Source organism: Muntiacus reevesi, chromosome 2, assembly GCF_963930625.1.
Source record: "Muntiacus reevesi chromosome 2, mMunRee1.1, whole genome shotgun sequence".
Classification (NCBI taxonomy): Eukaryota; Metazoa; Chordata; class Mammalia; order Artiodactyla; family Cervidae; genus Muntiacus; species Muntiacus reevesi.
Window position 1 is genome coordinate 249,062,746 of NC_089250.1, and position 26,261 is coordinate 249,089,006.

Sequence of the window (26,261 nt, forward strand, 5' to 3'; positions counted from 1 at the left end):
AATATATTTTTCATAAGTATTGATAAACATAAATGTTTTAAAATGAAGACACTGATTTAATAAAAATATATTAAATTGATAAGCACATGAAAAGATTTTCAACATCATTAGTCATTACAGAAATGCAGAACAAAACCACGGTAAGATAACACTTCAGATCTACTAAGATGGCTATAATCAAAAAGTCAGGTAAAATTAGTGTTGATAAGTGTGTAGAGAAATAAGCTCACATATTGCTGATAGAGTGTAAAACAGTACAGCCACTTTGGAAAATAATCTGATAGTTCCTCAAAAAGTTAAACACAGAGTTACCATATCCAGCAATCTCGTTTCTAGATACATACCCAAGAGAAATGAAAACATCTGTACACATAAAATCTTGTATATATATGATCTTAGCAGCATTGTTCATAATAGACAAAGTATGGAAACAACCCAAATGTCCATTAACTAATGAATAGATGGGTAAACAAAATGTAGTATGTCAATTTAGTGGAATAATATTTAGCCAAAGGAATCAATTACTGATACATGCTGCAACATGGATTGAGTCTTGAAAATATCCTTAGTGGAAGAAGTCAGTCATGAAGGACCACATACTGTATGATTCCATTTATATAAAATCTACAGACTAAGCAAAATCTTGAGAGGCAGAAAGTAGATTAGTAGTTCCTAGGGATGGACAGTGGTATGGAGAATTACAGTTAAACCATTTGGAGTTTCTTTGGAGAATGATAAAAATATTCTAAAACTTATTGTGATGATGGATGCACAACTCTGTACTGAAAGCTAAGTTTCCATTAACGGGTTGAAAGGATAACTAAAATGTAACAGTGGAATATTATTCATTCTTACAAAGGAATGAAATTCTGATATCATCTTACAACATGGATTAACCTTGAAAACATATGCTAAGTGATATAAGCCAGACACAGAAGGACAAATATTGTCAGTTTCCTTGGAGTATCTAGAATAAAGACAAAAGGTAGGATAGTGGTCACCAGGGACTATGGGGAGAGGGCAATGAGTTATTTTTTAATGGATTTATATAGAGTTTATGTTTGGGGTGATAAAGAAGTCCTAGAAATGAATAGTAGTGATGATTATTGTACAACATTGTGAATGAACTTAATGCCATTGAATTGTTGACTTAAAAAATGGCTACAAAGGTACATTTTATGTATATTTTACCCTACACATGAAATGTTTAAAAAAGTAATTTTAAGACTGAGATATAGTAACTTTTTTTTTGGTAAAGTTATTGAAACAGGTAATTGTGTGGTGGCACATGGAAGGGAGACTGTTTCATTTTCCCATGTAACACTGTACATTAGCTGACTGAATAATTTAAATGTGCTTTAAATGTAAATGGGATAATACTGAATGTGCTACATTTTACAATAATCAAAAACAAAATTTTGATGAGCACGGTTAGACTATAGATGAATTGTTGAAAAATTCATGAAGTAGACTAACCTCATTTAGATTGGAAATTTTTTGACTATTAATATGCATAGTTGAGAATCATTTTGGTAATTTCTCAAAAGCAAATGTTTATATTTAATAGTAGCATGAGGATTGCAGTTTTCCAATAAATGTCACACCATAGTGACAGTGAGCTAGGAGGAAGAAAAACTGCATAAATGAAGTGAGATATGCTCCTATAACTATGGAAGCTATTTGGTTGTTGTTCAGTCGCTAAGTTGTGTCCTACTCTTTGTGACCCCGTGGACTGCAGCACCCCAGGCTTCCCTGTCCTTCACCATCTCCTGGAGTTTGCTTAAACTCATGTCCATTTAGCCAGTTATACTGTCTAATCATCTCATCCTCTGCTGCCCTCTTCTTTTGCCTTCAATCTTTCCCAGTGTCACGGTCTTTTCTAAACAGTCGGCTCACAGTCATCAAGACAGTATGGTACTGGCACAAAGACAGAAATATAGATCAATGGAACAAAATAGAAAGCCCAGAGAAATCCACGTACCTACGGACACCTTATCTTCAACAAAGGAGGCAAGGATATACAATGGAAAAAAGACAACCTCTTTAATAAATGGTGCTGGGAAAACTGGTCAACCACTTGTAAAAGAATGAAACTTGGAGAAGGAAATGGCAACCCGCTCCAGTACCCTTGCCTGGAAAATTCCATGGACGGAGGAGCCTGATAGGCTACAGTCTATGGGTCACAAAGAGTCGGACGTGACTGAGCGACTTCACTTCACAGCTGATAAAAAGCTTGGGTTGTCTCCTTGGGGTGGATTTGCTCCTGGATGGATTTCACCTGGCGGCAGTAGGGAGGCCCCGCGGGCCTCTCCTGGAAGTGGGCGTATGGGCGGAGCACACCTGGCCCGCGTCAGGGGTGGAGCGTGCCTCCTCTGAGCTCCTAGGCAGTGGGTCCCAGGTCTCAGGGGTCTCCATTGCAACTGGGAATGCCCATTTCGTGGGCTCCTGGATCCCCATTGATCAGCCTCCAGTGAGCGGAGCAGAGGGGTATGGACCACAGTTGGTAAAGAGCCTGCCTGCAATACGGAAGACCTGGGTTCAATCCCTGGGTCGGGAAGATCTCCTGGAAAAGGAAATGACAGCCCACTCCAGTATTCTTGCCTGAAGAATTCAATCGACTGAGGAGTCTTGTGGACTGGTATTTGTTATCCATTTCTAGATATGTATCCTAAATTTGAACAAAAATGAAAGCATGAAGATGTTTAGCAAAAAGTTATGTAAAATAAGGAGACTCAACAATTCCTCTTCTGAGTATTTACCCAAAAGAAATGAAAAGTTGTGTTCACACAACCCCCCCCCCCAAAAAAAAGAATGAAACTAGAACACTTTCTAACACCATACACAAAAATAAACTCAAAATGGATTAAAGATCTAAATGTAAGACCAGAAACTCTAAAACTCCTAGAGGAGAACATAGGCAAAATACTCTCCAACATAAATCACAGCAGGATCCTCTATGACTCACCTCCAAGAATATTGGAAATAAAAGCGAAAATAAACAAATGGGACCTAATTAAACTTAAAAGCTTTTGCACAATAAAGGAAACTATAAGCAAGGTGAAAAGACAGCCTTCAGAATGGGAGAAAATAATAGCAAATGAAGAAACAGACAAAGGATTAATCTCAAAAATATACAAGCAACTCCTGCAGCTCAATTCCAGGAAAATAAATGACCCAATCAAAAAATGGGCCAAAGATCTAAACAGACATTTCTTCAAAGAAGACATACAGATGGCTAACAAACACATGAAAAGATGCTCAACATCACTCATTAGTAGAGAAATGCAAATCAAAACCTCAATGAGGTACCATTGCACGCCAGTCAGAATGGCTGCTATCCAAAAATCTACAAGCAATAAATGCTGGAGAGGGTGTGGAGAAAAGGGAACCCTCTTACACTGTTGGTGGGAATGCAAACTAGTGCAGCCACTATGGAGAACAGTGTGGAGATCTCTTTAAAAACTGGAAATAGAACTGCCATATGACCCAGCAATACCACTCCTGGGCATACACACCGAGGAAACCAGATCTGAAAGAGACACGTGTATCCCAATGTTCTTCGCAGCACTGTTTATCATAGCCAGGATGTGGAAGCAACCTAGATGCCTATCAGTAGATGAATGTATAAGGAAGCTGTGGTACATATACACCATGGAATATTACTCAGCCATTAAAAAGAATTCATTTGAATCAGTTCTAATGAGATGGATGAAACTGGAGCCCATGATACAGAGTGAAGTAAGCCAGAAAGATAAAGACCAATACAGTATACTAATGCATATATATGGAATTTAAAAAGATGGTAACGATAACCCTTTATGCAAAATAGAAAAAGAGACACAGATGTACAGAACAGACTTTTAGACTCTGTGGGAGAAGGTGAGGGTGGGATGTTCAGAGAGAACAGCATTGAAACAAGTATACTATCAAGGATGAAACAGATCACCAGCCCAGGTTGGATGCACGAGACGGGTGCTCAGGGCTGGTGCACTGGGAAGACCCAGAGGGATGGGATGGAGAGGGAGGCGGGAGGGGGGATCGGGATGGGGAACACATGTAAATCCATGGCTGATTCATATCAATGTATGGCAAAAACCACTACAATATTGTAAAGTAATTAGCCTCCAATGAATAAAAATGGGAAAAAAAGATAAATATTAAAAAAAAAAAAAAGTTGGTTCTTCCCATCAGGTGGTCAAAGTATTGGAGCTTCAGCATCAGTCCTTCCAGTGAATATTCAGGGTTGATTTCCTTTAGGATGGATTGGTTTGATCTCCTTGAAGTCCAAGGGACTCTCAAGAGTCTTGTCCAGCACCACATTTCAAATGCTTCAATTCTTTGGTGCTCAGCCTTCTTTATGGTCCAGTTCTCACATCTCTACATGACTACTGGAAATACCATAGCTTTGACTAGATAGGCCTTTGTCAGCAAAATGATATCTCTGCTTTTTAATACTCTGTCTAGATTTGTCATAGCTTTCCTTCCAAGGAGCAAGTATCTTTTAATTTTGTGGCCAAACGGTGATTTTGGAACCCAAGAAAATAAAGTCTGTCACTGTTTCCACTTTTTCCCCATGTATTTGTCATGAAGTGATGTGACCAGACACCTTCATCATAAGTTTTTGAATATTGAGTTTAAAGCCAGCTTTTTCGCTTTTCTCTTTCACCATCCTCAAAAGGCTCTTCAGTTCCTCTTCACTTTCTGCCACTAGAGTGGTATCATCTGCATATCTGAGGTTGTTGATATTTCTCCCAGCAACCTTTTTTTTTTTTATATATTTCTCCCAGCAACCTTGATTCCAGATTGTGATTCATCCATCCCAGCATTTTGCGTGATAAACTCTGCGTATAAGTTAAATAAGCAGGGTGATAATATACAGCCTTGTTGTACTCCTTCACAGTTTTGAGTCATTCAATTGTTCCATGTCTAGTTCTAACTATTGCTTCTTAACCCACATTCAGGTTTCTCAGGAGACAGGTAAGATGGTCTGGTATTCCCATCTCTTGAAGAATTTTCCACAGTTTGTTGTGATCCACACAGTCAAAAGTCTTTCACATAGACAGTGAAGCAGGATTAGATGTTTTTCTGGAATTCCCTACTTTCTCTGTGATCCAACGAATGAATGTTAGCAATTTGATGTTCTTCCTCTGCCTTTTCTAAACTCAGCTTGTACATCTGGAAGTTCTTGGTTCACATACCACTGAAGCCTAGTTTAAAGGATTTTGAGCATAACCTTGCTAGCATGAAGAGTGAGCGAGTGAGCACAGTTGTCCTGTTGTTTGAACTTTCTTTGGCACTACCCTTCTTTAGAATTAGAGTGAAAACTGACCTTTTCTAGTCCTGCAGCCACGGCTGAATTTTCCAAATTTGTTGACATATTGAATGCAGCACTTTAATAGCATCATCTTTTAGGATTTGAAATAGCTCAGCTGGAATTCCGTCACCTCCACTAGCTTTGTTTGTAGTAATGCTTCCTAAGGCCCACTTGACTTTACACTATCTTGGTTCATGTACCTAACATTCCAGGTTCCTATGCAAAATTGTTCTTTACAGCATCGGACTTTACTTTAACCACCAGACAGCTGAGGGTCATTTCCGCTTTGGCCCAGCCGCTTCATTCTTTGAGCTATTAGTAATTCTGGATCTGTTGGTAATTGCCTTCCACTCTTCTCCAGTAGCATACCGGACACCTTCTGACCTGGGTGCGGAGGCCTCATCTTCTGGCCTTTTTGTACTGTTTATGGAAATTGTAAACCCTATTAAGTCTTATAAACGTGTTCTTTTTGTATTTAAGTTAATCATTAGTAGAGGATAATGAGGACCCTGTACTGCTAGATTATTAGTTTTTGTTCATTTTCTTAATGATATCTTTTATCTTTTTATTATTTTTTAACTTTTATTTTATATTGGAGTATAGTTGATTAACAATGTGTTAGTTTCAGATGTGCAGCAAAGTGACTCAGTTATTCATATACATGTACCTATTTTTCAAATACTGGTATATTAATAAAGGTGTAATTATATCCATCAGAGGACCTGGGTAAAATGCATTGTTGGGTAGTTCAGTATTTGTTTTGTGTAAGCATTAAAGTGCTTAATTTATTTTCTTTTGGTCCTCAGACTACTAAAATGTTCTCTATTTAAAAGGACGTTCTCTTAAGTTATTGCCACAGCTCAAGTTTGTTTGAGAATAAATGAGAGAATTTAAATATGATTCAGTTTAATGAAGTTAAATTTATCTTGACTAGTACTTGTAAGTTTACTGGTAAATGCTTATTAATCTGTGTACAAATAGGGTTTATGAATAAATAATATTTTAGGTGTAAATAATTTACAGTAATTTTTGTAGAATGACTAGTGCTTTTACTGAGTACTGATTTCATCACAGATTCCCCAACTTAATATTGCCCCTAATTACAGAAACCAACCTACTCCTAAGAAAATGTAAGGTTAGGTCTGTAATCAGGCTTGGCTTTACTCATTTGGTGAAATTATGATGGGCTGCTTGAGGTGGCAAACTTCAGAAGGGAGATGGCCACTAATTCTAAAATTAGAAAGGTAACTTAAAGCTGAAAGATAGCTAGTGAGTAATTGTGTTCTCATCATACTTGTTTATTTATGTCTAAATCCAAAGTACATTTTCTCTTAAATTTAGATGTGCTTTGTTCTCCTATACATTTATACTAGTATTTCTTGAACTAACTGTTAGGCCTTTTTAGAACATTAATTATCAGCCAATATAGAAATAAACTGTATGTTGGAATCTCCCAAGTCAAATAGATTTAAAAGTGAAATTTAGCAAAACTTTATGAATAAAACAGAAAAAGTGAACTATGAAAAGTAAGATCTTTTGGAAAAAAATCCCTGTAAATTGGAACCTATAATGTTGCCCAGGAGAGAGAAACCATTTGTTAGATAGGTCAAATTAGAGAGATTTTGGTGGAAAGCAAGGTTCTAGGCCTTCTGTTAAGAACTGTTTGAATATTCACCACTGTCTAGTTCTGGAACCAAAGATGGAGCAGAGCGTTACAGGGAGGATCCTTCAATACTCTGGGAAGGACCCTCCTAGTAATGAATGCTCTGCTCCATCTTTGATTTCCTGCTTCCTTTTTAGTAGGACATTGTTCATCTACTAATGTGTTAATTGCATAGGGAAGAGACCATGGATTGTAGTAAACTTAACTCTTCATAAAGGGACGGTTGGGATATACTATGAGAAAAGTACCATTTAAGCAATTCAGATGTGGATGTGCTGTATTAGGACAGATAAGCAAATCCACATTTGGATTGCTAAAAATCCTTAAATGTAGATAAAACTTCAGTGTGAAAATTCAAAGGATAATATTTGGTAAAAATAAGGGAGTAAAGAAGTTTTCTGAGTTAAAATAGCTAGGAATACTGGAGAAGGAAATGGCAATGCACTCCACTCACTGTTCTTGCCTGGGGAATCCCAGGGACGGGGGAGCCTGGTGGGCTGCCGTCTGTGGGGTTACACAGAGTCGGGCACGACTGAAGTGACTTAGCAGCAGCAGCAGCAGCTAGGAATAGACAGTCAAAAGCAGTATCTCTAATTTTAGTATTCAACTACGATTGAATAGAAACTTCAGGATGATTCAGATAACTTCTTTGAATGTTCAGGGTAAGTCTCTTGAATTCCAAATCTTTCTTATCTTCAGCAGGAAGTTTTCTTTTCTGATACTTTGTTACTTTGTTTTTCACTGTTCTTTTTCCGTATATTTTATCTATCATCTTAGGTGATTCTTTGACACCCTGGGTATCTAAAGAGCCTTCTTTACTTTGACATTTGTAAGTCTTCTCAGTACAGATTTAAATGAGTGCTAAATACCAACATGACTGAGCAACTGAACTGAACTGAAATACCAACTGACTTAATACTGATTAAGTATTAATAAATAATTCTGAATGAACCAATAAATTGACAAATCTTGCTTTAGATGATTGGCAATGATATATAACAATGGTTTCCTGATAATTTTTAGGTTTGAGCATTTATTTAAAAACAAAAACCATATTAGCTGAAACTCAGGATTTTTCAGGAGAGGTGTTTCATAATTCAGAACAGTATTATTTCTTCTTTGTATCATTAAAATAAAACTCAGTTGAATTTCAGCCTGTAAATATTAGAAAATTGTTGTTTACAGTTACTTTGTCTCAGGTTATATGGAGAAAATAACTTCTAAAGTGGTTTAGATAGTCATATTTTATGTTTAATATTCTATAAATTTCAAGTTGTGTTCTCTATCTTTTTCTAGCCTTTCCTTCCCTTAGTTGTTGTTTAACTGCTCAGTTGTATCTGACTCTCTGTGACCTCATGGACTGTATGTAGCATGCTCCCCTGTCCTTCACCATCTCCTGGAGTTTGCTCAAATGTATGTCCCATTGAGTCAGTGATGTTATCTAACCCTCTCATCCTTTGCTGCCCTCTTTCTCCTTTTGCCTTCAGTCTTTCCCAGCTTCAAGGTCTTTTCCAAAGAGTTGGCTCTTCTAATCAAGTGGCCAAAGAATTGAAGCTTCAGCTTCACTATCAGTGCTTCCTGTGAATATTCAGGATTGATCTCCTTTAGGATGGACTGGATGGATTTCCTTTTGATGTCCTTGCAGGCCAAGGGACTCTAAAGAGTCTTGTCTAGCACCACAATTCAAATGTAATCAGTTCTTTGGCGCTCAGACTTCTTTATGGTCTAATTATCACATCCATACATGACTACTGGAAATACAGTATTTGCCTATACAGGCCTTTGTTAGCAAAGTGATGTCTCTGCCTTTTACTACTCTGTCTAAATTTGTCATAGTTTCCTTCCAAGGAGCAAGTGTCTTTTAATTTCATGGCTGCAGTCACCGTCTGCAGTGATTTTGGAGCCCAAGAAAATAAAGTCTGTCACTATTTCCATTTTTTCCCCATATATTTGCCATCTATAACTCTTGTATTGGACTAAGGACACAATATAAGAGGGAATCACTCTTACAAAGTTCACAGTTGAGAGAAAATAAAATCAGCAAACTTTAAAATAATGCACTATGTGCTTTATTAGAAATAAAGGGTGTTATGCAAGTAGAGAAGAGGGAGTCTTTAACACTGTTTGTAAAGGATCAGTGAAGGCTGCACAGGATATGTGACTCCAGATGTCAGTCTTGAACACTGAAATCGGCATTTAGCAGACATTTTTAAAATTAAAAATTATTATTTTATTTTTTTGTGGAGAGTTGAGAGAATGTCAGATTTAACTACATTTTTTACTTATATTAGTGTCCAAAATGAATAAACTAGTTTTAGATTACCAGTGTGTTTTGAATATTATAGATTATGTGTATACCTTTGCTAAATATGAATAAATGCATTAAACAAATCTTTCTGCAGTGTGCAGTATCTTAGTTCCCTCACCAGGGATCCAAGTCATGCCACCTTCAGTAAAAGTGTGGAGACTTAACCACTGGACCCCCAAGGAAGTCCTTAAACAACATATCATAGTCAGAATTTTATTTTAATTGGTCAAGTTTAAAAAAAAATTTTTTTAATAAGTTTCTGTATCTCTCTGTGCCTCTGCTGCTGCTGCTTCTGCTAAGTCGCTTCAGTCATGTCCGACTCTGTGCAACCCCATGGATGGCAGCCCACCAGGCTCCCCCATCTGTCGGATTCTCCAGGCAAGAACACTGGAGTGGGTTGCCATTTCCTTCTCCAGTGCATGAAAGTGAAGTCACTCAGTTATTTCCGACTATTAGTGACCCCATGGACTGCAGCCTACCAGGCTCCTCCATCCATGAGATTTTCCAGGCAAGAGTACTGGAGTGGGTTGCTACTCTTGTCTCTAGAAGATGTTATAGTGAAATACCTATGGAGGAGACTGAAATGGCATTTGCCATCAGAATAACTTTAATTCACCTCTAATATTGCAGCACAGTTACATTTTTAACAAAGTAATTTTGAGAATACAGATATAAATGTTGTAATTCTATAACTGGTAGGTGTGTAGAATAGGATGAGAAAAAGGAAACAGGAGAAAATGAATTGAGTTTATTATTATGTGAAACTATGCCATTTTTGGTACAGTGTAAGAATACAAGATTATCAGCATTTTTTAATAAAGAAAAACTTGTATTTTAACCTGTTTTTATGTTAGAACTTTCCCCCCCAGGTGCTATTTTCAGCTGTAACTGTTAGAGGGCTGAATTTATCCTTTTCTACCTAGTTGTTCATTAACCTATTAGCACTTGACTAACAGGTTCAGAAAAATCTACTGCTTGTTAGTTGAAACTGCTAAGAGATGGAATAGGAACCATTCTGCTTCTAGTATATCTTCCAAATCTGGTTTCTTTTAAAGAAAAATTCCTTTTAACTTTAATAGACCAATGTAAAATGTAATGATAAACAAGTAGGATTATTTCTATTGTTGGAGAATGGACAAGTAGACAGCTTACACTCGTATTACACTTTGCCCACAGCTTTGTAGAGCACTTGGATATACATTACTTCGTTTAATCTTTCTGCACCTGGGAGGTATAGTTATCATCCACATCTTATAGATAATAAAAGCAAAACCCCAAATGATTGAGAGACTTGCCTAAGTTTGCACTGTTAATCAGTAGAAGAGCTTGATTTTGAGAGGTATTCTGACTTCTGATCGGTTCTTTTATTCCCCCTGTAATCTTGGCTAATATCATGTGTTTACCAACTGACAGTGGATGTAATAGTGAAAGAAAAAATGTGATTCCTACCCTAACTTAGCTTGCCTTCTAGTTGGGGAAACAGACTAATAAATAACCCATTTAAAATAGTATGTTTAAGTGCTCTGAAAAGGGAAATACAGATTGATGAGGTAGGACATGTGTGCCAGAGAATCAGAGAGGGGCTTTTGATAAAAGGTGAAATCCAGACTCAGTTCTGAAATGATAAATATTCATCAGGTAAAGGTGAAGGGACTTTGTTGGAGGAAGTATGTTTTAGGCAAAGGGGAGAATATCATATTGGAAAATATTGAGATGAGTGTGTTGGAGAATTGAAAGAAATTCGGTACAGCTGGATCATAGAGCTAGAGATTGGGGAAGGGGCGAATAAGTGAGAGAAAAGGTGTAACAGTGCAAGATGTGGTAAACCGAGGCTGGATATGCTAAGGACCTGAATTAGTGCAGCACAGATGAAGTGAAGAGACCCTCAAGTATTATAGAAAGCTTAATAAATGTGATAGAAGTATCATAGTCAACTAGTGACATCTTATACAGTTATTACATATGTCTTGTGTTTTTTTGTACAGTAAAAGTCTCAGTATCCTGATAGTTGAAAACAGGTAACTGCACTATTCACCATGATGAATCTTCGAGATTAGCTCTGGCTACAGCCATTTCTACTTTGGCTTCCCTACTCTGGCATGTGTAAGTTAATCTTCCTCTTGTGTGTTCTAAACTAGGTTTTAAGACCCAAAGTTAATTGAGGATGAATAAGTAAGTGAGCGTTACCCTTGATAGATATTAATAGTCTCTGTTGTCTGGAGAAGATGTTAGGGAGAAAGTAGGAATGGAGGGGTGGAAATTATGATTTGTTGCCATAATGGTATTTATTAATTTTTAAGCAAATTTTAGTCTTTAATACACTGAATATTAAGGTATTGGGGAAAGTGACCATTTATTCGTTTATTTAATGTATTTTGTGCTCAGTGCTTTAAAGAGACTCACCATTGTTAATAACGGAGCAGACTCAATTTTAGCGTAGTTTGGTAAGTGCTGCTTCGAAATAATTATTTCATGCTAAAAGAAAGGCTAAGTCACTTCAGTTGTGTCTGATTCTTTGTGACCCTGTGGACTGTAGCCTGGCAGGCTTCTCTATCCATGGGATTCTTCAGGTGAGAATACTGGAGTGGGTGGACGTGCCCTCCTCCAGGGGATCTTCCTGATCCAAGGATCAAACCCAGGGATCTCTTACATCTCCTGCTTTGGCAGGTGAATTCTTTACCACTAGCATGACCTGGAAAGCCAAGCAGAAGATGATGAGTTTCATTTTGAGTATGTTGAAATTAAGATGCTTGTGGGATATTGAGCACCTCCTATATACCAAGCACTAATCTAGATGCTGGGGCCACAGAATTAAAGAAAACAAAGTTTCTACCCTCACCAGTTTATATGCTGGTAGTTGGAAAGAGACAGTGAACAAGTGGTTATCAAATGTTAGAGGGTAAAATCAGACAAATCCATAAGAGACAGAAAGTAAATTAGTGGTTGCCAGAGATTTATGGCATGAAGGAGTGGGGAATGACTTGCTAATGGATATGGCATTTCTTTTTGTGTTATGAAAGTGTTTTGGAATTAGGTAGTGGTGATGACTTTAAATTTGGAAAACTCAGCAGTGGCCATAGGACTGGAAAAGGTCAGTTTTCATTTCAATCCCAAAGAAAGGCAATGCCAAAGGATGCTCAAACTACTGCACAATTGCACTCATCTCACACACTAGTAAAGCAATGCTCAAAATTATCCAAGTCAGACTTCAGCATTACGTGAACTGTGAACTTCCAGGTGTTCAAGCTGGTTTTAGAAAAGGGAGGGGAACCAGAGATCCAATTCCCAACATCCGCTGGATCATCGAAAAAGTGACAGAGTTCCAGAAAAACATCTATTTCTGCTTTATTGACTATGCCAAAACCTTTGACTGTGTGGATCACAATAAACTGTGGAAAATTCTGAAAGAGATGGGAATACCAGACCACCTGACCTGCCTCTTGAGAAACCTGTATGCAGGTCAGGAAGCAGCAGTTAGAACTGGACATGGAACAACAGACTGGTTCCAAGTAGGAAAAGGCGTACGTCAAGGCTGTATGTTGTCATCCTGCTTATTTAACTTCTATGCAGAGTACATCATGAGAAACGCTGGACTGGAAGAAGCACAAGCTGGAATCAAGATTGCCGGGAGAAATATCAATAACCTCAGATATGCAGATGACACCACCCTTATGGCAGAGAGTGAAGAGAACTAAGCAGCCTCTTGATGAAAGTGAAAGAGCAGAGTGAAAAAGTTGGCTTAAAGCTCAACATTCAGAAAACTAAGATCATGGCATATGGTCCCATCACTTCATGGCAAATAGATGGGGAGACAGTGGAAACAGTGTCAGACTTTATTTTTTTGGGCTCCAAAATCACTGCAGATGGTGATTGCAGCCATGAAATTAAAAGACGCTTGCTCCTTGGAAGGAAAGTTATGACCAACTTAGATAGCATATCAAAAAGCAGAGACATTACTTTGCCAACAAAGTCCATCTAGTCAAAGCTATGGTTTTTCCAGTAGTCATGTATGGATGTGAGAGTTGGACTATAAAGAAAGCTGAGCACCAAAGAATTGATGCTTTTGAACTATGGTGTTGGAGAAGACTCTTGAGAGTCCCTTGGACTGCAAGGAGATCCAACCAGTCCATCCTAAAGCAAATCTTTCCTGGGTGTTCATTGGAAGGACTGATGCTGAAGCTGAAACTCTAATACTTTGGCCACTTCATGCGAAGAGTTGACTCATTGGAAAAAACCCTGATGCTGGGAGGGATTGGGGGCAGGAGGAGAAGGGGATGACAGAGGATGAGATGGCTGGATGGCATCACTGACTCAACGGACATGAGTTTGAGTAAACTCCGGGAGTTGATGGACAGGGAGGCCTGGCGTGCTGCGATTCATGGGGTCGCAAGGAGTCGGACACGACTGAGCGACTGAACTGAACTGAACTGAGCTGATGACTTTAAAACTTTGTGAATATAATGCAAACCACTGAACTGCACAGTTTAAAAGGGAACACTTTTGTTACGTAAATTACATGGATTAAAAAATGACGGGGAGTGAAAAAACTAAGTAGCATTAGGAAAGATAATAAAGTGCTGGTGGCTGCTATTTTATATAAGGTGGTAGGAGTGCCTCAAAGAAGTTGCGCTTCATTTGTACATGGACCTGAAGGAACTGAGGGAGTAAGCTATGGTAATACCTAGGGAAAGAATTTTCCAGATGGAGGAATGGTTAAGTTCAGAGGATTTGAGTTTGGGAAGGTGCTTGGCATGTTCAAGAAACTACTAGTAAGGAGGCTAGTGTGCTGGAGCAGAGTGGATAAGGAGAAGAGTTGTAGGAGATTAAGTGAGAGAGATGTTAGGGTGCTGAGATCATCTAAGGACTTTAGGTTTTACTTTGACATGGGTGCTAAGGAGTGATGTAAATTAGGTTTTGTGTGTGTGTTTATTTTCCAGTTATTTCTTTGAATTAGGTTTTAAAAGGAATATTCAGGCTACAATGTAGATAACAGTTCAGGTGAGACAATTAGACCAGGATGGTAGTAGTGGAGGTAGCCAGAAATGTAAGAGTTCTCTATATATTTTGTAGGAAAAGTGGACAGGAATTGCTTAAAGATTAGGTGTAGGGTGTGAGAGAAGAAGGTAAGTGAAAGATGATGACCACATTTTTTGAACTGAGCAGACTGCAAAAATGGAGTTCTCTTTTAACAAGATGGTAAAAGACTGATGGGAGGGTGAGGTAAATAAAGAGATTAGGTTTAGACATACTAAAGATGAAATGTCTATGTAAGTGTACAAATGAAGATACTGGTCAGTATTTATCTCTAACAATCTGGAACTGGAGGCAAACATTGATAGTCATCAATTTATGAATATCATTAAAGTTATGATTGAAGTTGAAATTAACAATCAAGAAAGGAAAATAATAAAGAAGAAGGTTGAAAATTCATTTCCCAGGGCAAAACACTCAAAATATTTAAGAGGAATGGAAAATGTAGTGGACTAAAGAGGAATCAAAGAGGGAAGAAGAGAAACAAAAGATGATGGAGAGAGGCATTACCGGTAATAGTCAGAAGTTGGAAATAAGTCAGTCAGGAGTTTATTGATGACAGGAATTTTGAGGGACTGGTGGGAGCAGAAGCCAAGTAGTAGTAGGTTGAGTAATAAACGTAAGTGGAGGAAGTGGAGGCAGCTAGTGAAGACCACTTTTGTACTAAGAGTGGTTGTGAAGGGAAGGGGAGCTGGAAACTAGAAAGAGGTAAAATAGAAATAGGAATTTTGTGGAATGAGGGAGTCGAAGATAAAGAATAGGAATTTATTAATAGAAGAAACTTTTGAAGGACTAAGGAAGGAAAAAGGGATCTAGTACACAGGATTGCTTCTTCTTTTGGACCTAAAGGGACAAAGGTAAGGATAATTTGTATCTGGGAAAGGAAGAATGGGGAATTCGTGTCTTATAGCCTGCCTGTTTTCTTTGTGGAGCAATGAACACTCATTTACCAAGAATGATAGATATGAGTTGGTGGCTTTAGGATGGGAGAGCTGAGGGAACTCTCTGGTGGTCCAGTGGTTAGAATTCCATGCTTTCACTGCTGAGGGTGTAGCTTTGATCCCTGGTTGGGGAACTAAGATCCTGCAAGTCGTGTGGCTTGGCCAAAAAATAAAACAAAAAACAAACAAAAAAGACTTCTGAGCTACTTTGAAAATCATGAATTCATAGTGGTACTAATCTGTTTATTTTTATTTTCTCCATTGAAACTTAGATGCTGTGGTTCAGGAAGATGAATGGTTAGGGTTATTGAGGATTGTACAAGGTTAATAGAATGAATATGTTAAAAAAGCAATAAGGGCTGGATAAAGAAATTCTCAAGACATAACCTACAGCCATCTATTCCTTGAAGTTATTCTCCATTGGTCTTTTTCATTTTGTTTCTTTTCCCTGTTGTCGTCTTATATTTAATGTGTATAATGAATATTTACATATTTATTTATCTTGAATTTTTAAAATGTAGAAAGATATAAAACAACAAATTAAAAGGAAAGTCTATTGTATCTCTATATGACCACCATTAATATGTTAATTATTCTTTCAGACATCTCTGTCTGTACTCGATGTATGTATTGTTGTTTAGTTGCTAAATTATGCCTGACTCTTTGTGATCTCATGGACTGTAGCCTGTCAGGCTCCTCTCTTCATGGGATATTTCAGGCAGGAATACTAGAGTGGGTTGCCCTTTCCTTCTTTCAGGGGATCTTCCTGAACCAAGGATTGAACCTGTATCTCCTGCATTGGCTGGTGGATTCTTTAATACCACTGAGCTACCAGGGAAGCCCCATCTACTTTATATTATTTGTTCTTATTGTGCATTTCTGCGTAAATGAGATGCAGTACATCCTGTTTCCTTATATGCTTCCTGATATTGTTATGTATTGATCTATTATAACTCTTACAGTAGCTTCAAAGTGCAGGAGTCCCATAGTATCCACCATGAATTGGTTCAATCCTGGATTGGACCTCCAGGGATACCAAAATTTGGAGCCCTTGTGTAAAATGGTTAGTATTTGCATATAACCTATGCACATCCTCCCATATACTTGAAATCATCTCTAGGTTTACTTAATAATATCCAATACAGTGTCAGTGCTATGTAAATAGTTGCCAGCCTGTAGCTGTTGGTTGAATTCAAGGATACAGAACCTGGTGATACAGAGGGCTGACTGTATTCCATAATGTAATAACAAAATAAACTTAAATCAACTAATCTTTGATGTGCTTTTATTTTATTTTTTAACTGTTACAAACATCACCATGTTTTATTTTTTTTAATTGTTTTAAACACACCATGCAATTTTTTTTCTGCACTACTGTGATTATTTTCTGTGAGTGATAGTAGCTAATACTTATGTAGTGTTTTCTCTATGGTGAGCTCTAGTCTACCCACTTAATTTGTCTTTTATTTTTAAGTTTGTTCTGTTGTTAAATTTCAAGGGGTTTCCTTTAGAGGTGCATCTTTTAGCTTTATCTTGAAAATGGAGTAACTAAAAGAGACTGCCCACTTGTAATTAGATAAAACCACACCCAGGTCATCCTATAATGTTTTGGTTAAATGCTTATTAGGCTTTGGATTCAAATCCTTTTTCTGCTACTAACTGTGGTTGTAGAATTCTAAACTTTAGCTTTCCAGTTTGTTGAATGAAAGGCATTTAAAGCATAAAACCTTTTTTTCTTGTGAAAATTTTATAACTAAGAAGAAATAATTATTTTTTTTAATTTAGCTAATTAAAATCCTTCAGGATGCAATTTAATGTTAGAATTTCCTTTTCTATGTTAGGAAAGGTTAAGAAATCTTCATTATCTTTTGTCTAGTAAGTGTGCATAAAACTAAATCTATTACTATAAATCATGTATTCAAAGAATACTTATTGATTAAAGAAAATGTCCGTGATGAATGTTAAGGAAAATATAAAATTATGATCCCAATTTATTAAAGAAAGTCTAGTAGGAAATAGATTAAAATGTTAGAATGGTTATCTCTGAGAACTGGGATTTGAAGTGGCTTTATTTTCTCCTTCATACTTAAAAAATAATCCCAGTTTTCTATAATGATGTATCTTTTATATATCTTTTATCACTTTTATAATTTAACAAAATGTTAAAATAGGAAGCTTCATGTATTTGAACATTGTAACTAAATGAAACTTTTATGATACCATCTTTTAAATTTTTCCTCACAGATTTTAATTTTCAGTGTTTGCATTTATTTCGGCCCTCTAAGTCCTCTTCATGTTTTTCATTTATACAGTGCTTAGAACCTATTTCTCTATTAAGGTCTGCTTCTGTGATGTGGAAAATTTCAGGATTGTCTTTTCTTTCAAATACATTCTAAATCAAAGAACTTGAGATTTGAACAGTTTACTTGTCAGTACTATTATGTACGAGCAGTTTTTGGTGATTGAGAGACCTACCAGTTATAGATTTCCAATAATATTAATATTAATTAATGAAATTAGCTATATTATATTAATGATTATTTAATTATATAATAACAATAGCTAAAATTAATTCTTTCAAAGAAGCTGAGTCATTAAACTCTTGAATTATCTCATTTAATCCTTAGAACGACCCTCTGAAGTATATAGGTAACATCTGAAGTATAGGTAACATCGTAACTCATCTATTTTACAGTTCAGAAAACAGGCTAAAAGTAACTTTGGGTACCTAATAGGTGGTTACATGGATGTAGGACTTTCTGTTTTGTTTTTGATTTGTCTAATAGGAAGAATAGTTACTTTGTATTAGGTGGTCAGATAAGGAATTGTTTTTTAAAATGTCTTTATTGATATGAAATTCACATGAATTAACCATTTTATTTTATTTTTTGAATTAACCATTTTAAAGTGAGCAGTTCACAGTATTAGGCAACCACTCTCTCTGTATCTAGCTCAAAAATATTTTTACCACCCCCAGAAGAAACCTTGTACTCATTAAACAGTTGTTCCCTACCTCTCCCTCTCCCTAGCCCCTGGTAACCACCAGTCTAGATTCTTTCTGTATGGATTTATCCTTCTGGTTACTTTACATAAGTGGAAGCATACAACATGTGACCTTTTGTGTCTGATTTCTTTCACTTAGAGTGTTTTCAAGGTATATCCACCTTGTAGCATCTATTAGTACTTCATTCTTTTTTATGGATGAATACTATTCCATTGTATGGATAGCACAATGTATTTTGTCCATTCACATATTTTAAAATTTTTTGTTTTTATTTATTTATTTTTGACTGTGCTGGGTCTTCATTGCTGAGCAGACTTTTCTCTAGTTGTGGCGAGTAGGGGCTACTCTCTAGTGGCAGTACATGGGCTTCTCACGTCGGTGGCTTCTCGTTGCAGAGTGTGAGCTCTAGTGCAGGTGGACTTCAGCAGTTGCAGCATGTAGGCTCAGTAGTTGCAGCTTCTGGGCTCTAGAGCACAGACTCCAAATAGTGGTTCATGGGCTTAGTTCCTCTGTGGCATGTGAGATCTTCCGGGATCAGGGATTGAGCCCTTGTCTCCTCCTGAATTGGCAGGTGGATTCTTTAACACTGAGCAATCAGAGAAGTCCTATCCATTTATTTTCTGATGGACATGTAGGTTGTTTCTACCTTTTATCTCTTGTGAGTAGTGCTGCTAGTCACATGCTATGAATGCACATACATATATTTGTTTGAGTACCAGCTTTCTATTCTTCAGGATATAGGAAGTAGTTTTTTTTTTTTGTTTGTTTTTTTAAAAGTAGCCTTTAGGGGTTCGTTAAAATTCTATAAAAATATTAACAAAAAAGAAAGTGAAAAGCAATATATTAAAAAAGTACTATTGTACATGTTTATGGCTTTATTATCTTGCATGGAGCCTTATAAGTATTAGATGTTTGGTAAATGTTAAAAATGAACTATTGGTTTTGAGACTGATTTCTAATTCTGATTTAGCTGTCAGCTCTCTGATTTGGGGCAAATTCTTAACCTTTGCCGCTATATAGATGACATTTAGGTACCTATGACCTATATAGATAGTTTCTATATCTATAAAATAAGAAAGTAGACTAAATAAACTCTAAAAGTCAGATTATTAAGTTCTGTAAAAGTCTGTACCTTTTAAAAAAAAATATGAAGTGTTTTGGTATTGCATCTTTATTTCACACTCTGGAAGATCAGGTACTTCCCAGCTCTTGACTGTCATATACAGTTTCCTTCTCATTAAATTTGCCTCTGGAGAGAGGAATCAAGAAGATCATCCATATGATCAAGAAAGTTGAGATCACCATTTTAGTCTTTAAGCTCTTGAAAAGTTTCTTCAGGAAAGATTCATCTTTTGTTTTTTCCTCCTCTCATTTCACAAGAAAATCTGTCATAAAACTCTTAGTGTAGAGATTGAAAACTCAGATGCCTACAGGACTCAGTGTAATGTAAAACAGTGAAATTGGCTGGGTGGTACTTTCAGTAACTGGAAATCACACTAAAAGAGTTTTCCTTGTGGGAATATATACTTAATGTTGCCAGGTCTTGTGATTTGTCAAGAGAAGCCAGAAATCTGGATTATGTAAAATCCCATTATTAAATGTTGACTACTAATTCAGAATGTTTTAGAACACTGTGCAGGCCAGACAGAACACTTTTGCCCTCTAGATATATGCTGTAGAAAGTGCAAGACCTGCAATGAGAAAAGCTGTGCATTTCAAAGTGAAATTAGTCATTTTAAAATGGTCATGAATATTCACTGGATTGCCTTTGGAATGAAAGAAATAATGCTCGGGGAATGTCTTATATCCATAACAACCTCCTCATTGCATACCCATTTGAGGGGAGAAATTGTGCCTTTTATTTGTGTTATTAGCTCCAGTTAAAGTCTCCATAACTCAGTGTTTCCTGGTAATCCCTCAGTGAATGCATGTAATTTTAGCAGCTGTGGCGCCCTTAATAAGAGTTTATAGACTTACGGTAGAGATAGCCATAGCTTATAACCAGTTCACATGTAAACTTCTGGCACATTTTAGGTTGGGAGATTTTAGGTTGAGGAAAGAGCTGTAGTACTGTGTTGTTAGTGTGTGTTTAGCTATTGTTTACCGCCACATTTGTATTTTTAGCTTTACTAGGACGATAGTAATTATTTCTATATTTTTACTTTGTTTCGCTTCCCTAAAAAATGAACTGATTTGAATAAGTAGTACTTCCTTGTTTTTATTTTTGTTTTTTTAAAGGTGCTGGCCACATCATTAGGTATTTCTGCCTTGTGTCCTTTGTTTGAAGTTTGAATTCTGTTTCATACTTCTGTTCATTTATCCATCCATTTAGTAAACACTATATTGACCTTATCAAAGATGCCAAGGTCCTGCAAGAGCTGCCCTCTACCATCCCTACCTTATCTCATGCTAGGAAGCACATTCTCTTGGTTACTCTGCTTTTGCTACACTGTGCACCTTTCGGTTACTCAAACAAGCCACGTCTTTTCCTGCCTGTGGACTTCTGTACATGTTGTTTCCTTAGATGATTTTACTTCTCTTTTTGCTCTTTTTGAGTTGCTGATTCACTTATACCCAGGAACCTTTCAGAGAGGCCTTCGCTGACTATCCTCTCTTATAGCAGTTTCTACTTTGTTCTTTATTACGATTCTTATTTGTCTTCTTCATAGCATTTGTCCCACTTTGAATTGTTAAAAATGATTTCTTGTTTTCCTGTTTCTCTCATTACAGAAATATTCCTCATGGACAGGGAGCTTTTTGTCTTATTTAATTTTTGTATCCTTGGCTCACAGTAAATTATTTCTGGTTGAGTTAATTACTTGTCAGCATAATAATCATTCTATGCCTACATTATGCTGGACAGTTTGTTTTAGGTGTGTTGTATATATTATTGCTAGTGCTCAGAACTCTACAAGGTAAATAAATGTCATATTATAAGCTTACTGTGTCATATTATAAATGAGGCAGTCAAGGCTTACTATGATGAGTAACTTGCCTAAAGTCAGAAAGTAGATAGAGCTGTAATGAAAGCCCAGTTCTCACTACCTTTGCTCTTTCATTATGACATGCTACTTACCTCTTATTTATTGTAAACAATATTGGTATCCTGACACAAGGATCATACTGCTTTTATACATTTCTATGTAACCTTGTGTTTTTCTCCTTCCTCCCTACCCCACCTCCTGCAAAAGTGATTACAATAATATTTGAAATACCTAATAACCATCTGCTATGTATAGTGTCTCTTGATACTGACTTTCTGTTCAAAGTCAAATGAAAATTCATATATTTTTGTTTAATAATAATATTGACAACCTCTAGTATTAGAAGTTTCATACCCTGAGTCTTAATCCCTAATTCCTCTATAAAATTGGCCCTTTAAACATTAATAGATATAGAAGGATTTCTTACATGCCTCTTAAGCATCTACTTCTAGAGCACAGCCACTGCCCAAAAGAAATAATTGAATTATCTTTGAGCACTTTGAAGTGCTCCCTCCAAAGTCCCTCAACTTTTTATCTCTCTCTTTTTTTTTTAAATAGTAAATAGTGAGAACTTTTGTATTTGGAATTAACTAGCTGGACTCAGTTTAGATGATCTCAATTTTGTTGGCAACACCCAAAGCATCATAGTCAGGAGCCACTCAAACATAGGCCTTCTCTCCATCAAGCTTAATCAAGGTGTTGACCTTTGCTACAACACTGTCATAGAGCTTCTTCACAGCCTATTTGGTTTGGTGCTTTTTGACCTTGAAATCCACAATGAGTACCTTTGTGTTGTCTTCTGTTTCTTCATAGCTGTAATAGCTGACTCAATGAGGAGGGGAAATTTGATGATAGCCTAGTGGTCAAGTTTGTTTCTCCTAGGGTCACTCTTCTGAGGATATTTGGGGTGACTCCTGAGCCACAGTGTTTTGGGTTGCTGGAAGGTGGGTGACATCTGGATCTTTGTGTGTGTGTGTGTGGCTGTTGATGCCTTTCACCATTGCTTTCTTTGCCTTCAAAATGTTTGCTTTGGCTTTGGCAGGGAGGGGCAAAGGCTTCTTTCTTCACTTTCAGTGCCATCTTCATGAAAAAGCAATTTTTTGCTTCTTTATCTCAAAAATTTGTTTGGGTCTTCTTATTTTTCTATTTTCTTTTTCTTTCATGTTAGTAGAAGAAATGCTAAGGCACCCTCAAATCTCCTGGACTTGACTCTTTGACATACTACTTTGCTTTAATAGTTTTCAACTCTTGTTTTTCATTATTTACTATTATGATTTTTTTCTTCATGGGCTTCCCTAGTAGCTCAGCTGGTAAAGAATCCGCCTGCAATGCAGGAGGCCCTGGTTTGATTCCTGAGTAGGGAAGATCCCCTGGAGAAGGGATAGGCTACCCACTCCAATATTCATGGGCTTCCCTGGTGACTGAGACGGTGAAGGATCGCCTGCAATGTGGGAGACCTGGGTTCGATCCCTGGGTTGGGAAGGTCCCCTGGAGGAGGGCATGGCAATCTCTTGTTTTTCATTATTTTCTATTATGTTTTTTGTTTCTTCATAGTAGCAGTTGTCAAACTGTTTAACTGCAATTTCTCTGGAATTGCTGTGGCACATGATAATACAATTCTGAAAGAAATTATACTTTAAAAAAAGTTAGAAAGCAGACTCCTTATAATAGTATAATTCCAAAACAATGCCCTAGTGTTTTATTACATTGCAACACTAATTTCAACTTTACTGTCTAATTGTCCCATAACCCTGTATTAGCAAGCAAGCATTCTTTTGGAAATTCAGATGTGACTTCACAGTTGTCAGATATGTTGGTGGTGTTTTAATTAAATCTATTCTGTATGTTCTCTCTTGAATCTTCAAACTTTTCCTTGTTACTGGCTGTTTTCCTTATACTGTCAAGCATACATATTTCTTCTTCCACACAGTAAAATAACATAAACCCATTAGTTGGCCCTGTCTCCTTAAGTATTCTTTTTTATCTCCTTGCAAGGACTTTGTGAAATAGTAGTCTATATTTCTGCTTACACTGCATTTATTTCCTCAACTCTTTTCCTTCTGGCTTCTATCCCCATCACTCCCTTAATACTTCCTTGGCAAAGGTATCAAGAAATATCTTTTGCCACACCAAATAAAAACATTCTTTCCAGTTTTTCTTATTCGAACTAAATGAGGCATTTTCATTTTGGGGCATCTGCTTCCAAGACTGTTCTTTTTGACACTTTCTCCAAGCTATCCTCTGACTCTTTCTATATGTTTTTTCCTGGCTTTTTTTCCCCCCCTCACTCTGACCCTTCTGCCTCTTCTTTCGTTATATGGTTTATCAGCATTCTTATGTATTCCCACTGCTTCTGTTTTCTTGTTCATTCATCAAATAAATGCCTGTTTGTGCCAGGCACTGTGCTGTTGCTGAGAAGACAGTATGAATGAGATGGTTATGTCCACTGTCCTCATGACATATGTAGTTTAATAAGAAGTACACAGAGGTAAACTGGTAATTGTGAAACAGTGGGTGGTAAGTGTTCTGTTAGAGGAAATACAGAGAAAGGATGCCCAGCTAAGACTAGAGTGGTTAGGAAACGCTTTTGGGGAAGAAATAACTGTTGAAAGGGGCTGCGGGAAAGTCAGTATTTCAGGGAGAAACAATAGCATTTGCAAAGAAATAAAATAAGGGAGTGCATGGCTAAAGTATTGAAAATCATTGTATCTTGAGAGTGTGGAGGGAAAGAGAATGGAGAAGGGATAAGGGTGCATGGTCATAAATTAGACACTCATAAATACTCATTCAACAAGTACTGGTACTATTATCTTATAATTATAGTGTCATGTAATTATACATTTTAATAGCCTAGTTTTCACTCTTGCTGCTATGAACAGTCACAACTAGGTTTTAGAAGATATCTGAGTCTGATAATTGCTTATTGCTATAGACTGGTCTTATGATAGGTTTGTGTTGCCTGTTTTACTATATCTGACTTGAAAGTCTATTTTATTGATTATTCAAGACCTTGGCCTACGATCTATCTATGGCTCCTCACCAGGGTCTTAGTTACTATGCACAGGCCTTTTCTAGTTGCAGTGAGTGGAGGCTATTCTCTAGTTGTGCTTGGGCTTCTATTGCAGTGGCTTCTCTTGTGGAGCATGGGCTCTAGGATGCTTGGACCTCAGTAGTTGTGGTTCATGAGCTTAGTTGCCCCATGGCATGTGGAATCTTCCCAGACCAGGGACTGAACCATGTCCCCTGCATTGGCAGGTGGATTCTTAACCACTGGACCACCAGGGAAGTTCAGATACTCAGTTTTTGGGGGGCATAGCCTACTGTGTCTTTATTTTCTTTTACATATTCCTTTGTGCATAGAACACAAAGGGTACATTTGTATGGGTCTTTATGTACAGAGTATTTTTGTAATTTTACAAGATTCTCATTTTTTTAAAACCTTGAAGGACTTAACCCAGTATTTTTTACATGTGGCACATTATAGTATTTATCAGATATTTAATTGAATAACCTAAAAAAGTTCTTTAAATCCCTGGTGGTTCAGCTGGTAAAGAATCCACCTGCAATGCGGGAGACCTGGGTTTGATCCCTGGATTGGGAAGATCCCCTGGAGAAGGGAAAGGCTACCCACTCCAGTATTCTGGCCTGGAGAATTCCATGGACTGTATAGTCCATGGGGTCACAAAGAGTCAGACACGACTGAGCGACTGTCACTTTCACTTCACTGTCACAAGTAAAACATGATGATATTAGTTCTAAGTTCTTTCTGAGTAAAGAACATACTAATATGGGTTAAAATTATAATGGCTTCTGTGTTTAGCCAAGATGAGGCTAAACACAGGGACCAGATTTACTTACTTACCCTCTTTCCTGAAGCAACTAAAAAGCCAGATAAATATATGAGACAATGGGTCTCTTCACATTTAACATCAGGCAGTGAAGGAAAGTGATCCTTGAAGAAAAAAACAAACAAACACAAGAAGAGCCCTGCAAGTGCTTTACTCCTTGGAGAAAGTTCCAGGCTTTGGTGTGAAAGGAGAAGTACAAATAGAGTCCAGTAGTCTCTGAGTTGAGGAGGTAGAACTAGGAGTCTGGGAAAGCCAAGATAGCTAGAGTTCTCAGAGACAGAATCTTAGAAAGGAGGGAAATGGAGACAGAGAATTCTAGAGATCTGCAGAGGGTGTCCTTTGAATATTTAGCTAAGTGGTGATCATTACATGCAGGTGGAAAACCATCCACAATTGAGGAAAGAACTGCCTAAAAGGATGAGAGGAAACAGTGCTCAGATCTCACTAAAGGCTGGATATTGATGCCTGTTTGCAGCAGCAAGAGTAGAATACTTTCTTTAAGTTTTATTTATTTATTTATGGCTGCACTGGATCTTCATTGCTGCATGAGGGTTTTTCCTAGTCGGAGCAGGCAGGGGCTTCTCTCTAGTTGTGGTACACGGGCACTTCTCATTGCAGTGACTTCACGTTGGCAGGGTATGGGCTCTAGGCATGTGAGCTGCATTAGTTGCAGCATGCAGGCTCAGTAGTTGCTGCTCAAGGGCTTAGTTGTTGCTCGGCGTTTGGAATCTTTCCTGATCAGGGATCGAACCTGTGCCTCCAGCGTTGGCAGGTAGATTCTTAACCACCAGACCAGCAGGGAATCCGTAGAATACCTTTTATACACATGAGCAGTGTTAAGAAGGATCTTGCCTCGGTAGTAATACTGGGCCAAACATGCTCTGATCACGGCTAACAAAGCTTTAAGAGCAAGAACTAAAAGGATCAAACTGTTCCCTAGTAACTTAACTATAACCCAAAGTAAAGCTCAAGAATATTTATAGGAATATGAGAATATAAGGACACAAAGTGAAATTCTCAATGTTTGGCATCAAGTCAAAAATCATTACCATGGTTCTGAAAGTTTTATTTTTATCAAAAACCACCAGTCATGGAAAGAGGCAGAAAATTATAAAATGTAACAAGAAATATCAATAAATTGAAACTGATTTTAAAATAACTTGTGACT

The 26,261-nt window shown here is 37.2% G+C and overlaps 1 protein-coding gene across 4 annotated transcripts in view; it reads left to right on the forward strand.

Annotated features, from left to right (window-relative positions):
• The window catches only part of NFAT5 (nuclear factor of activated T cells 5), a 115,014-nt gene that overhangs the window by 14,599 nt on the left and 74,154 nt on the right, over nucleotides 1-26,261 (forward strand). Inside the window, exon 1 of one of the 4 annotated variants that reach the window (XM_065925658.1) lies at nucleotides 11,372-11,388. The exons of the other annotated variants lie outside the window; for them this stretch is intronic. The gene's annotated coding sequence lies outside the window, so the exon portion shown is untranslated. Of the gene's footprint in view, nucleotides 1-11,371; nucleotides 11,389-26,261 lie in introns of those variants that run through there. 4 annotated transcript variants of the gene reach the window in all.